At 41.0% G+C, this 17,619-nt stretch overlaps 1 long non-coding RNA gene across 1 annotated transcript in view; it reads right to left on the reverse strand.

Moving 5' to 3' along the window:
- Positions 1-1,659: 1,659 nt before the first annotated feature.
- LOC109367152 overlaps positions 1,660-17,619 on the reverse strand; it is a 31,227-nt gene continuing 15,267 nt past the window's right edge. The window contains exon 6 of the long non-coding RNA XR_002113957.2: positions 1,660-5,733. This is a non-coding gene — a long non-coding RNA (uncharacterized LOC109367152). The remainder of the gene's footprint in view (positions 5,734-17,619) is intronic.

Genomic DNA, 17,619 nt, shown 5'->3' on the forward strand with positions numbered 1-17,619 from the left:
AATATTAAACTTTTCTGGCATTATTTACCATCCCTCATTCATTTGTGCAAATGCTCAGCACATGGTCCCAAAGCTTGCACAATGATTTTCCCATACATAAAAGGCACACTGACCTTTCATCAATAAGATCTGTATCGTTATTTGACAAGAACAATGCGCTCAGAGAACAGGTTCACAATAGCTTCTATCAATCAAGCACTCTCTGGAAAATAAAAAATGACAATAGAAACTACAGTATTAAATAACCCACGGTGCTGGAAATTAATCAGGAATCTGGTGTGCTTGAAAAACTAATGTGTTTTTAATAAATTGGATTTGAGTATCACTTATGAGCTGTAGATTACCAGCTGAATGGAGGCTGTTTTGATTTGCACTGATAAACTCCGGGGGAGCTTGCCCTTGTATGTATTCAAACCTTTGAGGCTACCATAAACCTGCTGGGCTTGGTGACATTTAAGCTATGTGGACACTATTCTTTTAATACAAGCAGAACACATGCTCATAAATAAACCCAAGTCTCGGATCCTGCTCCCAACTATGCCTGAACAACCTAATGGTTAATAAAAACCTCTGAAAACCAAATTCTTCCCAACATGTAACAGCTCACCCTTGGAGGGAAAGATGAAAGAGAAGGAAGAGTGTATGACATAAATTAGCAGTGTCACTGGTTGTCTGAGCGGAAGGAACTTGGGTGTGACATGAAAAGGGAGGGAGAAGACCTCACCAGAAATAGCACAGAAGGTAGAGGACTCCCATATTTTCAAGTGCTTGCTACAGTGCTAATATTAACTCATTCTTCTGAGCAAGCTGGGAATGAGTAGCTACTCTGCTAGTAGCTGCTCCTTCTTGATTCAAAATTTCTAGTGGATAGGTTGGAATCATAGAATCGTTAAGGTTGGAGGAGGCCACTAAGGTCATCCAGTCCAACCATCAGCCCATCAAAGTTGTTCTCTTTCCATTTATTTTCAGCATTTGCTATCTACCTCCAGCAGACCCTCTTCTCCTTTTCCTCCATCCTTTTGTTTCAATAAAAATAGAATATTTCCAGGAGTCTCCTCATTATCAGAATCAGGATTGAACCCCCTCTCACCGATCCGTTGCTTTAGTGAGACACTCATTGAGGACAGGAAGAAAACTGAATACTGTTCCTGGGATTTGGCTTATAAGGTTAGCACATGTAATGATAATTTCAGCTAGTGAGGACTGCAGTTTTAACAGCAGGGACATAGACAGTTAGCTTGGTATCTGGGGGAGTCCTGAGACTGCATGGAATAAATAGTCTTAAGTGAATGAAAATGCAGAAGACTGTATCTCAGAATTACATAGTAAATCTCCTTAATAGTGAGAAAAATTTGCAGAAAACCAAATAGTCTGTGGAATGCAGAGTAAGATTTCTAGTCTTTTCCCATCACATGAGAGCAAAGCAGACAAAATGGAGAAGCAACAAATTCAAAGTGGAGGAAAATGCTTTTGTTTGCCAAACTTCTTTGCCCTTTTCATGCAACAGTGCCCCATCCCTGGGGCTGTTCGAGGCCAGGTTGGATGGGGCCCTTGGCAGCCTGATCGAGTAGGGGGCAACCAGCCCATGGCAGGACTTTGAACTGGATGAATTTTAAGGTCCTTTCCAACACAAGCCATTCTATGATTTTGTGATTCTACTTCATCAAGGATTTATTAGTTAATCTGCACTCAAACACAGTAGTGGATACACACAGAAGTTAACATAACATGTTTGAAATAAACACAGATTTCCAGAAGAACTCGGGAAAGAATATATATATTCAAGCTTCAGTGTATAAGCCATGTCCTCATTCTGAAAGGCTGGGAACACACTCTTCCCAAGATGTATAGTAGGTCACAGCTAAGCCTCCTTGGAGCCAACCACTACTGGCTGCCCTCAAAGACAACAGTTAAGAGTTACATGGCCTGATGGTCTGGTCATCTATGAGTGTCCCTATGTGCCTATCACAGACTTCTGATTTGAAGGAAGCTCATTCTTTTCCAGGACAATTGCCTCCAGCATCATTAGATGCAGAACTGGGGTACACTACATATATCGTTCTCATCCGAACAGAATTCTCATTGACTTCAGTGGGAAATATCACTCTAGCTCACAGAAGATTAGCAAACTTCTGAACAAAACTCCAAACCTGAGTGTTTAATTCCTGTTGATCTCAGCCAAAGCTGTGAGCATATCAGAAAGGAACGAGTCCCAGCTTCTGTGGTTTCTTGTCCAGCCCAGCTAGTCTTATGGATCCTGGGCTCTCCTCTACAATTATACTGATAATTAAGAAATAACAGCATAATATAAATGAATAGTTGATGGCTAGCACTGTTAATATCAGGGATAAATTGAGCAGTAATCTGCAAAGGATGTTATTGCTATTATAAAATAAAGATCTGTCTTCCCAGCCAATCAATTCAGCAGATATATACCAACAATCAAATTGTTAAAAATGACTTCTATAAATTACCCAGTCTTCCATCTAATGGAGCTAGAAACAGCTGTGAGACAATTTAGAGTTGATATAACCATACGTCAGGAGTGCTTTTTCATCCTGATGCCTTTCCATTCTCTTCAAAGCTGTTGTACTGTAGCAGGCATCTTTGTTTAATGCACCCATGTGAAAACAGACTGTATTTCACACCATGGGTTAGCAGAGTAATTTTGGCAGAAACACTCAAGAATATATGCATTTAATATGGGTGGAATAATTCAATTTCCTCCTTATTATTTCAGCTATGCAGTTACAATCTCCTTAATTCTTCATTAAACCCTCTGGGCTTGGGGGATGTTGCTGTGTTTTATATTCTGCCATACTTCTTTCAAATGAACATGGAAAGGCACACAAAGGAGCAGTTATAATCATGTATTTTTTAGTCAGATATATCAGTGATTTCAGCTAAAGCAGAGCAATTTAGCACCTTGCTTTGGTCATGGCAGCACTAGCAGTGTGGCACATTCATGCTGCTGACTGTTGGCACTTGGGGCTGATCGTACAATGGGATTTACGGGTGGCACATTTTTCCTTTTGCATCCTCACCCTGGCTGTGCCCCAGCATGGAGTCCTCCAGCTGGAGGCCAGCAAGTGGCACTTCTCTGCCTCCAAGCTATTATTTGTGCATTGATGTTAGGAAGGAGTAAGGTCAAATGGATATTTTCCGTGCTGGCTGCTGCATAGAGTCCTTAATGGAATAAATCAGGGAAATCCTGACTGGGTAGGGTGGGGAATAGGCTGTTGTCCATTGGAAGCTGTTCTAACATCTCTGGCAATCTAGTTCTGTGAGTTGCAGCTGACGGCCACTCCAATGGCTTTCTCAGTCTCTAAGAAGCACTTTGCCTGTTGGTTTCCAGAAAGCCTTCCATGAGTTCTGCTCTCCATCATGCAGTGAGTTCTTACCTCTCTGCTCAAGGCCATGGGCACATTGCTTCTCCTTGACTACCAAACCACTGCCCAGATTTTAGATGCAAGAAGATGCTGCCATGGTCAGCTTAATGCAGAATGGACATCAGATGGGAATTAACCTGAAAACATTCTGGTTGAAGAACTCCCTACGTGCAAAAGTAGATCTTCCTATTTTTTTCTGCTCTTTCTGAATCTGTGCAACTCTTAAGTTGGTTTGAATTAACTTATCATGCTTCTCATTTCAGGCCTTAAAACCAGCTCCAACTTCTTCAGCTCTCTCTAGCCTGATCCATAAACATTTCCTTCTTCCTCACCTACCTTAATTCCAGTTTCAGTAACACTCTTGTCTTCATGAAATACATTCTCCGAGGCTCATCTGCCTTTCCTGCTCCATTTCTTTTCACTCCCTCCTGTTTACACACCTCTCTCACATTAATTTTTCCCTCCCCACTTACTTCCATCTCATATCCTTTGTCTCCGTGGAAACTGCTTTCAAATTATTTCCACCTGCATGAGCGTACAAAATTTTACTTCTTTTTCATCTCCCACCACATTTCCGTTTTCTTTCTGTAACTTGTTTTCACCTCTCTGGGCGCTCTCCTGAGTGTTTCCCTCTCTGAAGGTACCCTCTTCTTCTTCTCAATTGTTCCAATATTTTGGAATCCTTCTCCAGATTTTATTTTTCCTATCAACTGATGATTTTTGGCTAAGGCAGAATTGAAACTATCCTGTACATCTTGCTAGCATCTGTCTTCTTGCACCTTCACCATCTTTCTGAGGTCTCAGTTTGATCATTGTTTCTTTTGGAGAGCGCAAACTACGTTTATTATTTATCCACATTGGCAGACCTCAGTTCATATCAGGGGCACTATTCTATAATTCACTTATGCCTTTCATCTATTTACTGTTGCTTAAAATGTTATTTGAATTTCCACTCAGGCAGCTCAGAAACTGTACTTTTCAGATTGAGCTTCCCAGAGCAGTCACTTTCCTTTAAACTCTTGCTATTACCTCCGTTAACTAATACACCCAACAACACCATTTTTTCTCTTTCCTTCTGGCTGATTAAACTGAAGATCATATTTGACTTCCCTTTTCTCTCCTATTCCACTTAATGCTATAAATCGCCCCCCACCTTATTTGTCCTGACAGCTAAATTACCTTCCCACTTTTCCTAAAGCAATATGCCTCTGTCTATTTCTGCTTCATCAGACCCTAAAAACTTGCTATTGCAAAGTGTGTTGGGATACGCAACTGGCGCTGAGAGGCTGATAGCCATGAGATTCCCAATCTGTGTCCTGCATTACGTGGACCCTATAGACATGCTGAAATGCTTCACTTGCTTTTAATGACATCTGAGGAGGTCAGATGCTCTAGAGCAGGTTATGATGCACTTAATTTTACAGCACAGGTTCAGGTTGGTATTCTCAGCCAGGGAAAGGCAATCACGTAATAGATTGCAGACTTCATTGTAAGTGTCCCAAGTGCATCTATTTGGGGGCAAGGTACATCTCTTTCCTGCAAAACGTTCAGCAACTTGCTTTATGACTGAAAGAGTGACAAATAGTAGTCATAATTTCACATGTCAACTGGCAGTAAGCAGTATCTCCCACATGCACTCCATCCATCCAGAGGCAGGTATCTTGCTGTGTAGGAGGTGTTTCGCACTTAATTCCACCCAGACCATGTTGTTCCCAGAACTGTATTTACTGCTTCCACAATTGGGTAATTTAAGTAATAACACTATAACCTAAGCAATTCTGAGGTGTCAGCTGGAACAAGCACGTCACATTTTGATAAGAAGATGCCAGTGCCTTTCCTTTTGTTCAACTTCTCTAACATGCCTCCCCATTAGAGATGCCTTTCTTGGAGTAATGCCAAGAGCAGCTGGAGTGGATCAGAAGTGTCAGTGGTACCCTAATGCCATTAGGCCAGCACAGTAGGGGTAGTCTTCGTGGACATGCCTGACAAACTTATCAAAACAGCAGGTGCACCATACGTGGATACTGCCTAAATTTTCAGTAGTAACCAAGCAGTTACAATACCCAGGGTGGCAGTTGTACAAATGAAATGAGGAGGAGGAGGGGGAAGAACAGCATTCCTGTTTGCTGCACTGATAGTGAGTTAGAGAAGTATTGTTTAGATGTTATTTTGTATAATACTGTTCTTATACATGTATCTAAATACCAAAGAGTCCAGTGAGGTGGGTATTTACCTTGGCCAACTTGTCTGCCCATCTCTACAGGCAGCAGAAACAGACTGGTTCCCCAAGGGCAGTGCTGAGAAGCTAAGTGCTTTGAGCCGTGTGCTGGAGAAACTTCTCCCCCTACACAGAAATTAAAAAAATAAAAAAGATTAGTTTCTCAGTTTGTCTGATTTAATGTGAAAATACAGATAAGGAGTATCTGTTGAAAGTACAACCATTGTAATAGTGCTCTGGTCTAAATAGAGATGTGTTTGTGTGCAGTTAAACACACCAGTGCATAATGAAGTGCTCCTTGTCATAACATGTCATGTTCGATATCATTAGGACCCAAGCTGATGCAATCCAACCGACCAGACTGTACTACCCTAATAACACATGCAGGGAACACTCAGCAGTGCGTCAGTGCACTTAGTCAGACAAGGCAATAAAATAAATAAAACAAAAGGGGCCTCTTCTCTTGGCACCTTAGCAACAGAATGTTTTTTTGTTACGATTTGGTTTGGTTTTAGTTTTGTTGTTTTTTTTTTAATTTTTATTTTCTTATTTGCAGCTACAAGTGGGGAATAATTAATTTAGTCAGAAAAAAGTGGACAACTCCAGAATGGATGCACTGCTGCAAGACTTCATGTCATGCCACCACCATTTCATTTCAAAACCCAGAATGAAAACACAACATAAAATCACCCTTGGGAGGAAAAGGGAGCATTTCCTACAAGAAACAATGCATTACATCAAGAACCTTGTGACAGGACAAGGAGGTCTGCATCAAATGTGCTATGACAATCCCCATTCAAAGGATCACAGTAGCCCTGTTACTCCAAATTATGTTCTGAACTGGGACTCTGCCTTTGATACAAAATGCATCTCTATTGTTAGGTGTCTGTTGTAAAGAGACTCAGAGAAACGAGGAAAATTGGATTGTTTCACTGAAAAAAAAAATAAAATATATATATATATGGAGATATATAAAATAATTATATATGTAAGTATATATGTATTTTATAGATATAGATGTAGATACATGCATGTATATAAAGGCACAGTTTCTTCCTACTTATGCAAAGACCTGAATTTTGCAAGTGCATAGAAAGGATCTTAAGAACAAATATCCCAACTCAATCTAAAGGTGCTTCTAAAGGGCTATGAGTCCCGTCTTTAGCAGGGACTGTTGTGACAGGACAAAGAGAAATGGTTTCAATCTAAAAAAGGGGAGATTTAGACTGGATATAAGGAAAAAAAAATATGATGATAAGGGTAGTGAAGCACTGGCACAGGCTGTCCAGAGATGTGGCAGATGCCCTGTCCCTGGAAACACTCAAGGTCAGGCTGGACGGGGCTCCAAGCACCTGATGGAGCTGTAGGTGTCCTTGTTCATTGCAGGGGAACTTGACTCGATAACCTTTGAAGATCTCTTCCAACTCAAACCATTCTATGATTCTATTAAACAACTACTGAACAAGAGACCCTTCTTCATGGTCTCCATATCCTTTCATCTTTTTACAGATCTCTATTACACCCTTCCCTTCCCCTTATCTTTTCCTCATATCCCCATACAGAAAAGCCGTGTAGCCCTTATAAACATTCCAGCCATGAAAACCATTCCACTGCTTGTCACATTTCTCTCAACCCTGTCCAAATTATCCTTTCCCATAATGAAAATCCAGTGCTATGCCATGTTCATGGCACACTGGGGATATTTTCAGCAACACTGTGATGCTCTGCTGCATTTTCACACATGTCTAAGGGAGAATGTATACTGGCAATGTGCAAGTGGAAAAGCAGAACAGAGCAAGAGCAAGGAACTACACAAAATCCTGCATGCTGAATTGTACCAGGTCTTGTTTACACTGGGAATTGGGGCAGTAGTATAATTGAAGAAGTTGAGTTTATGGCTCATAGCTCATATTAACAGTTAGGAAATATTGGCAACTGGTAAGAAAATTTAAGGATATCAACAGCAAATCAATGGCTGGGGGGAAGTATGGACAATAAGATGCACTAATAACAGGGCTAGTGTAAAAATACAAGAAACAAATGAAACCTTTAGGATATGCATAATACCAAACAAAGCTAATAAAATTGGTGATTGTGGTTTAGGAAAATATGAAAAGTTTCATAAGTATTCATTTTTAATAGAAAGAAGATAGATTTTATATTCATGTCTTAGCATAATGAGGAAATGCTTTTGATTTTAAGAGTGATTAGGAGGCATATTAAACAGCAACTATTAAAGTTAAACATACTTATATTAGGAGGCCATATAACCAGCTCCTAAGAGTATTAAAGAAATAACTGAAAGGCTCTCTGAACAGTTATATGTGGATTTTTCATAAATCTAATACCACTGGGAAAGCTCTAGAGGATTGGTAAAAGTTCATGCAGCACCACTATCCCACAGGATAAGTGTGGTGGCCTCAAAAGCTTCTTTTCTACAATTCCTTTAAAGGAGGTTGTGGCAAGGTGGGTATTGGCCTCTTATCCTGGGTGTCAGCGATAGGGTGAGAGGTGATGGCCATACTTTGTGCCAGGGGATGTTCAAGTTGAATATTAGGAAATATTTCTTCTCAGAAAGAGTGGTGAGGCATTTGAACAGGCTGCCCAGGGAGGTGGTAGAGTCACCATCCCTGGAGGTGTTCAAGAAATTTGCTGGGGCAGGCCTTGGGGCAGAGCATTCTGATGGGGAATACCACTCTGTCCTCTGGTAGAAGGCACTGCTGGTGGCTGTGCTGCCTTGCACTTCCATAGAAAGATCTGCCACTCTTCAGCCAAAGTTGCGATCAGACAAAAGGGAATGGTTTTAAAATAAAATAGAAGAATTTAGGTTACAAATTAGAAATTACTCAGAGGGTGGTGAGGCCCTGGAACAGGCTGCCCAGAGAGGTTGTGGATGCCCCATCCCTAAAGATGTTCAAAGCCAGGTTGGATGGGGCCCTGGTCAGCCTGATCATGGCCATTAAGGTCATCATCATTCTATGATTCTATGATCTAATGACTTTCCTTGGCATCAAATAACTATGCCTGTAACTGCTAGGACTTCACTGTGAAGTAACTCTGCAAGTCACATTTGCAGATGACTCAGAAATTGGAGATTGTAAGTACTTTCTGAGCTAGAGTTACCTGGACAGGTGGGGTCGTTTGAACTTGATTGTTAATGGAGTCACAGCAAAGTTATGGATCCAGCTCTGAAGAATGTAGGTCATGCTGACAAGACAGGAGACAGAATCTGAAATGGCTGGGTGGCAATGACAGAGCCTCACCTGGAGGTGAGCTCACAGCATGATGCTATTGCTCAAAGGGAGGATGTGATCCTTCAGCACAGGAGTGAAAGAAAGATCGAGAGATGAAAACACAGCAATCTCCATCCTTCCTATTTCTTTGTTCCATTTTGAAAACTGGCTTCAACTTAGTTGGAAGCCTAGAAATGCTTTTAGGAGCTTGATGTGTCAGAATTTGGAGCATATCTCCATGGCTCAGTGAAGAGTCAGTTCACAATGGACAGCCTACAGATACCTGTGAAGTTCAGTTCTGAAAAGACTGATTGCTGCTGGTGCTAGATCTGCAAAGCCTACAGCTAACCTGTACAAATCTCCAAGATGCTGTGTTTTATTCTATAGGCAATAATCTATGTCTGGACAGTGGTGACAGCAAAATTATTCTCCTGCTCGACTCTATTCCAGTACAGTACATGGATTTCTGCCAAAAAGGCTATTGATTCTGAATCGCTTTTTGTTCAGGGGATTCTAAAGCAGGGGCTAGAGATGTTAGAAGCCATTTTAAAATGGGAACACTTCAAGCCAAGAAGTTGCCTCTGTATAGCTTTTGTGTTTTGTAGAATGGCTGCGTACATCTGAGTATGAATGTTGGAGTGAGTTTGAATTATGGCTGAGTAAGAAACTCCATTGCTTTGGCTGGTTTTTGTTTCTTTATTCACCTGTTGCTCATGATGAGTGAAATCAGAAAAACAGAGCTGTTCCAGGCAAGTTCAGAGAATGTGGTGAGAATGTGACTAAAGATCCAGGCAGCGCAGCACAAGAAGGGCACCAGACAGAAGTTCAGCACCAGAGCTGTTTTGCAAACCCAATGAAGAACAGTGTCAAGTCTTGACTGAGAGACAGAAGAACATAAATCACAGAATGGCAAAGGTAGGATGGGTCCTTTAAGACCATCTAGTTCCAACCCCCTGCCATGGGCTGGTTGATCCCTACCAGATCTGGCTGCCCAGGGCCCCATGCAATCCAACCTTGAGCACCCTCAGGGATGGGGCATCCACAGTTTCTCTAGGAAAAAGATATCAAACATATCAGATTCAATAGCTACATTCAAAACTGAGGCGAGGCAGATTATAAGGTGAAGAAGACTTGATCACAATTTACAGGCGGCTGTAAACATCTTATGTGTGTTGAGCTGCTGTGATTAAGGGCATGAGGAAGGTCGGGGGGAGAAAATGGTGATGGGTTTGTTCAGCAATCTGACAGGATTGGAAGAAATAACAAGATCTGAGGGTCTCAACAGTTCTGGAGGTCATGACAAGTCATAAAAAGAATATATGTGTGTCCAAAAGTTAGTCTCCTCCAGCTGGATCATTCATTTTGGTTGAGGCTACCAGTTTGCCTTCCACACACCTTGTCTCATCCATTAGTGTAAATTAGGTAGATCCAGCGATATCTGTAAATGTCTGAAAGCTTTTAGCAGCAGAGCATCTGGCTCATTCATTTGCAAAATGTTCGGGGATTAGTAGAGGTTAAACATACTACATAAATGTCAGATGTTGACAGCGTTACATTTGGTGATAATAAACTTTAAGCAGAAGAAAGTTCCTTTAAAATACCAACCTTTCACCCAGCAGTGCTTATATAAGAGTTTAAAAGATGCTGAACATTACAGGCCCATAAATATTAGTAATAAAAAAGTTGAGCAACCTGTTAGAAAGATACTGTTCAGTGAATGAGCCTACTGAATCACAGCCAGTGTGGAAACCCAGAATTAGAGTTTTGGGTTTCATTTGTGTCCGATCTGCCCGAATTTAATGTGGAAGAACTGGCAAAACTTGTAAACCATCTATATTGGTAAGGTTAGCAATTTCTTCAGCAAGAATGTTTGGTCTTTAAAAAAGCACCACCTTTTCCTCTTACAGAGAACTTCAAAAGCTTTGGAAACAAGTGTTTTATTGGGGGAAAGGAAAGCAAAGAATGGAAAAAAAGGCCATGGTAGAGGAAAAAATATAGAACTGACCCTCAAAATAGAATGAAAGCCTTTGGGAAAATGTTGACTTAAAATTTAAAGAGAAAAGATTAGGTTTTGTTGATTTTTTCTTTTTCCTTTTTTTTTCTCCAATGAAAACGGAATTATAGGATCATAGAATTGTAGAACCATTAAAGTTAGAAAAGGCCACTAGAATCGTCCAGTGCAACCATCAATCCATCCCCACTATGCACACTAAGTCATGTCCCTCAGTTCCACATCTGCCCTTTAGGACCATCCTTCCATGGATCATGGCTCCCCCACCTCCCTGGCCAGCCCATTCCAACACCTCACCAGTCCTAAAATTTTCCTAATATCCAACCTAAACCTTCCCTGGCGCAACTTAAGGGCATTAACTCTTGTCTCATCGCTGTTACCTGGGAGAAGAGGCCAATCCTCACCTTGCCACAGTGTTTTTCGTAGAACATCTTTTCAGGTATTTCAGAAGTTTATTTAAAAAACCAACCAACCAAAAAAAAAAAAAAGTAGAAAAAAAAAATTGGAATTGGTTTAATAAACTTTGAAAGAGATGGAATTGGGAGCAAAACTTGTAGGAGATTCTCAAAGGTAGGAGATTTGTCTCACTTTGACTCCACACAGACCCTAGCAGTGCTGCTCATTAAAACCATTCAAAATCTGCTCTCCTGATCATTTATCTCCTCATTTGCATCTTGTATCACATCTCACATGTTACTGTAGTTCTTTTGGCAATTTTATTCCCAAGTCTTTTTCAGCAATGCCGTTCTCTGTTGGACTGGGCTTTATTTGATCTTCTATTAGATCTTGCAGAAGTCCTTCAAGTGCTTTGGGTTTGACATAAGAAGCAGAATGCTGCCCTTTGGAAATCTTCCACTGTGTGTTTAAAAGCAGAAATAAAAGATCCAAAAAGTTTCTACTATGCAAGCTGCATTCATTGGTGTGATCTCACCAAAACATTTGTTTTTCAATTATTTCATTTCATTCATTTCATTCTTTTTCTATTTCCAGTGAAAACATAATTCTGGGGGAAAGAGTAAGATTTATGAAATTTTCTGTCAGAACCAGGCTACTCTAAACATTTCTGAATGCTCAGCAGTATTATTACTTTGGCTATTTCATTGGAATTGTGTGATCTGGGTCAGATCCACAAACCCATTGAGGCGCTTGGCCTGAGTGAGACCACAAGGATTCCATTTCATTGATTTTGAGGGCATGATGTAGAAATTGAACAAGGGACAGAGAAGTAGTATGCAGTCTACCTTCCTCTGCTTCCTCCACTGGATTCCAGTGGTGATATATCTCCTAGAGCTGGGAAGGCAAGACAGGACTCATATCTCCCAATCCTCTTCTAATCATCACACCACTTTAATAAAAATATCTTAGTTCATACTGATGATTCAGTATATTTTTCTTCCAAAAGCACCAAAAAGCAGTGTCAATTTTTTTTCCTGTTGTTTCCAAAAGCTGGATATGTATGGGAACTAAAAAGTGTGTATGAATTTACAGCAGGGTTTTTATTTCCCTTATTAGGTTGCAATACAGATTAGACAGGTCAGTGCTGTGCTGTTCAAAAGTTTATTTACCTCACACTGTGATTTCTCCTTGAAAGAGTAAGGGCAGACTAACCTTTGCATCTTCAAAAGCTCTGACACTGCTCTGATTTCTCCAAGAGAAATTTGTATACTGTCAGGTTGGTAGCGAGCTGCTCAATCCCACAAGAGATTCAGCTAATAGCTCAGGTGAACAGAGAAGAGCTATGGTTATTTGGATGTTTCTATACTGCATATCATTAATTAATCTACTACAGCTTGCTCTTTTTGAACTATTATAGATTCCTTGTTTATACAGTCTTATTGACATAACCCTAGGGAAAATCAATTCTTGTAATGTATCTTATTACATTTAAATATATCTATAGAACCTGAAAGTACAAAAGCAGTGGGGATGGAAAGAGACAAGGAAAAGTAGGCAGAAAGAAGGAGAAAAAGGAAGGGGAAAACATAATAATTATATACATGAAGATAAGCCCTTCAGATCTGTCCTACTTCAGTTTTTCCAAATTCGCACCATTATAACTGAAGAACTTGGTCTGATGCTCCAAAGGAAGACATTGAAAGCACTTCCTGTGTGCTGTAGTGCAAATACAACCTGGGGGCATGTGTGCAAGTGTGAAATCCATGGCACATCTGTTACAGCTTCATCTAAGGATTCTTAAGGCTTACAGAAGTCCTTGCAGTTCATACTTCAATTACTTAATCCCTGCTGTGTTGGCTGGAATACAATTTCTTAGAAGCAATCCCCAATTTCCTTATCAATCCTGTAAAAACTGCATCATTATTATGCTTTTGTGGTTATAAAGACCAGTTCTTAAATAGCAATGGAACGTGATAGATAATCCGATTTGATTTTCCTAGAATCATAGAATCATTAAGGTTGGAAAAGACCATTGAGATCATCGAGTCCAACGCCAGCTAATCACCATCATACCCTCTGACCATGTCCCTCAGTGCCACGGCTATGTAGTAGACATTTCTTAAAAACCTCCAGGGAGAGTGACAATAGGAACAATTTCGTTAGAGATTAGGCTGACAAAAAAACATGAGGTCAAAAGGATGATCAGTGAGAGCAGAAGCTGGTCAGACTCCCTTTGGTCTCCGGAAAAATCATGGAGTGTTTCTTCTTGAGCGTATTTCTGGGCATAAGAAGCAGTATAAAGAAATTGGAAAAGGTTAGTATGGATTACCCCAGCACAGATCATGGCTGACCAACTCAACCAGACTCTTCCTGGTGCTACCTTGTATAGCACAATAGACAGTGGATATGAAAACAAGAGCAAGTCAGACTGGAAATAACTACAGTTTTGCTTGACAGATAGCAGTCAAGCAGTGGTAGGGGTTTCACAGTGAGGCCATGCAGTTTCCATCCTCAGAAGTTTTCAAGATGCAAATGTTAACCCCTTCGCAGCCTGGTCTGATCTGAAGGGTGACCTTGCCTTGTACAGGTTGGCATAGAGATCTCCTAAGTTTCCCTCCAGCCTAAATAATTCTGTAATTCAGAGACTCTACCTATCGTAGAAGCAGCTAAGACACAGTTGTTGCCACTAAAAGAATGACAAATCCTCCATTTCCACTTGGTGAACCCAACATTCGGAGTCACTCTTGAGAAATGAGGATGGGGATTCACATAACAGGGAACCAAAATTTACTGGTGTGGGAGAGGGCATTACATGGGGTAATACTATACTGTAAAAAAACTTAATCTGCCCATTGTTGGTAAATCTGCCTCTCTACAAAAGAATCATGTGTAGATTGCAAAAAATAGGAATTGCATTAAATTCTAAGGGAGAAAACTGATTCTCTTGTCATCATTTTTACTTTCATTTGTATGTATGTATGTATGACGAGTACTGAAACAGACCCACCAAGAGATTAGAAATGCAGGCACTATAAAAAATTTGTTAAGACAAAGGACAGATATGGTGAGGGTGATTTTGTAGAACAGATGGAATTGTTGGTATGAGCTGTTGAGCTGTTGGGTTATTTGTTTAAAATTGGTGAATTATTTAAAAGTGGCCAATAAAACCCCTGGAGCTAAGTAAAGTTATCATAGAGCACTCGTGTCTCCTGTTGTCCCATTTTCAGCTATGCCTGTGTATGAAATGGGAAATGTATGAAGTTACCATAGCCAGCTGAATCCACAAAAGCTTTCCTGTAGTCTAGAACCATACTGGAGTAGATTAGCATGGGTGCAAGTGCTAGAGATCGGGGTAATTATGTGAAAACACAAGTTTATAATGAGAATTTGAGCATGTGATGAAGACGTATCACACGGGTGCCCTTCAGTCCTCTCTCACAGCTTTGCCCCTCTGCTGGCATAAGCCAACTTTGGAGAAAAGGAATAGGAAAATCTAAAAGCTTTGCTTTGGCTCCCTTCCCTCCAACAGCAGAGGCAATGACAAACCAGAGGTGCTCCCAGCCCTCCTTGAAGGGCTGGATTGATGTCCCTGCCTTGTGGTTAGACCCAGCTGGGAGAAGGGGAATTAGGCCTTGTCTTTCAATTACTGCTGTTTTGCTCAGGGCCGCACACTGAAGCCTCCCAGCGGACAAGTCCTTCTTACTGCTTATAATCTCTGAATTGTATTTGAAAATAAAGCTTTTAATTAAAACTGGCATTTCTCAGCTTCCCACTGGCAGCCGACATCTGCCTGCAAAGAGATATCCTTTGTGACACTTGCAGTACAGAAGCCCAGTGTTAAAAAGAGTAAACTAATTCCCCGCTCTCCTGCCATCAGACGAGATGTGAAAGACAAGCTCCTCAACACTGACAGCCATTAAAAATCCCAGGGCATTGCACAGCAGCAAGGAGCTTAACCCCAGTGACCCGGCTGGATTCCAGCTCCACTATTCTCTGTTTCAAATCCCCTCCTGCAGTTTCTTACGTGACTCGATCCCCTTCCCATCCTGTGCTCTATCGTTACGGGGAGTGGTTGGTGCAAACAGTTCAACAGCTGCTTGGGTGGCTCTAAGGCAATGGTGCTTTGTAGGTGGGCCATTCCCCATGCGCCCAGAAATAATGCAGTGCCATCTTTTTGCAACACTTTGACCAGAAAACAAACGTCACAAAAAATTTTGTGCCCAGGGCAAGATTTGGCAGAGTCTTCTGCAGCTGTCATGGACCATTTCAAGCCAAAGTCCTGGTATAACCTAAGCATTTCTGTAATGCCATCTGAATTATCTTTCTTAATTAACATTCATGGATGTAGAGAGTCTTAATACTGGCAAGGTTCTTTAAGGATATCAAATTCACAGTGATACAGTCGAATTCTTTTATAACATCTTTTGAGTCAGATGGGAGACTTTTTGTGTTTTAAGTGAGGATCTTGATATGTAAATTAATTTTATTACGTCTCTTTCTCCAGGGGTCCTGAGGGCAAGGTTTTTCCTCTGTCTGCTCACAGTCGTGTAGTCTGATGAGGGATCTTCTCCTCCTCCCTGCAGCAGGCAGCGCTTCAGGCATTTTTTGCACCAAATCTGTCATGTGCAGCGTAATCCTAGTGAGGAAAAGCTTGAAGATGGCAGATGGGAACTCCTTACTGGTAATATCTCCGATAGGCACGTTGGAGGTCTGTGTTGTGAGTTTTACAGCAAGTTTCATGAGTTCCTGGAATTCCAACCACCAACAAAACCTGATGTGAAATACTGTGGATTCAACACCAAAAGATCAAAATCAAAATCTCTCCTCCTCCAGCACTGATAGTACCCAAGTGCCATGAAAGTCAAGGAAAAAACGACAGAAAACAAATGTGGCCTCAGGAGTTTGGTCATAAATTTATACAGCAATAACACTGCATGGAATAGCCTCAGATAAGATATTAAAATCCAGAATCGTCTCTGCTATTGTATTATTTCTACCTGATACAGCAGAGATTACCCTGTAGTTATTTTATGTTTTTAGCATATTTTTTTTCTCACACCATTACATATTTAATAGCTCTAATTTATCACTTTAATATTGAGTTGTTTTGGCTTAGATGCTTGGACTATGAACTGAATTGCACCTACAAAATAGGAACCTCAGCGCATGTTCATTCGAGATTCATACAAAAGACAGATTCTCCATACTTACATCTACAATGCCTTGCGCTACAGTAATTACTTATATCAAGACAAGATTCAGTATCTCTTCTGTGAACTAGTGCTGTGTGGCACTAGCTCAGCCTAAAATTGTTATTTTTATTCCCTAAGCTTTAAAAGCTTAAGAGATCAAGGCTTCAGCATGCCAGGTACCGTACAGACATAAGGAAGGGACAGAGCACCTCAAAATACAAATGGGCAGACAGTGAAAAGATGCCCCAGCATCTCGTACCCTGTTCAATGCTCTGTGCATTGCTGCGTTCTTCTTGATGCTAACACACAAAGTAGCCAAGAGATGAGAGCCCTGGAGTGGAATTTATCTGCCCTGACTTGGGTACCCAAGTGTCAGATGGCTACGTTTAAGTTAGTCATGCTGAGTTCCCCTTATAACCAGTGGAAAGCAAGAGGCCCATCCAGAGGACAATGTATTGCATCTTAAAAACAGATGTCTAGGACAGCTTACATGAGCTTCTGAGAGCAGACACCTATTTCCACTGCTGTCTCTGTGTTGGAATATGGAGATACAGTGCACAATCCATTTCTCTGTGCCTTTCCCATTAGCGGAGCAAAGATAACTCATCCGTCTTCAGTATCAGCATATAGCCTCTGCCAGCAGCCAAGCTTTGTCTTTGATTCCCGGCTCTCTAAACCAGGCAAAACCATTAGGAGTATTTCCAGCCTTTGTTTTATTGGCTACATTTCTGTAGGAAGCCCAACGACCTTGTTTAGCCTTTTCCCTTAAAACTCTTTTAGGACACTGCATTCAAGTTCTGCCATGGTGATGACATCTGCTTTAAGCCAGCCAACCTCAATATCTGGAGATAGTGAGGGTATGTGGAGAACATGAGAAGCAACACCAGACCAAGAGAATCTGTGTACAACAGAAGCTGGAGATCTAACTCATAGCCTGAATAGTGTTGTGTTAATAATGCCAGGCTCAAAGGAGACTTTATTGCTCTCTACAACTGCCTGAAAGGAGGTTGTGATGAGATGAGAGTAATAGGAATAGGATGGGAGGGAATGGGCTCAAGTTACACCAGGGAAGGCTCAGGGTGGATATTAGGAAAACAACTTCTCAAAAAGACTGGTTGGGCACTGGAACAGGCTGCCCAGGGAGGCAGGGAACTCACTGTCCCTGGAAGTACTCAAAAAG

This window comes from Meleagris gallopavo, chromosome 1, assembly GCF_000146605.3.
Source record: "Meleagris gallopavo isolate NT-WF06-2002-E0010 breed Aviagen turkey brand Nicholas breeding stock chromosome 1, Turkey_5.1, whole genome shotgun sequence".
Taxonomy (NCBI): Eukaryota; Metazoa; Chordata; class Aves; order Galliformes; family Phasianidae; genus Meleagris; species Meleagris gallopavo.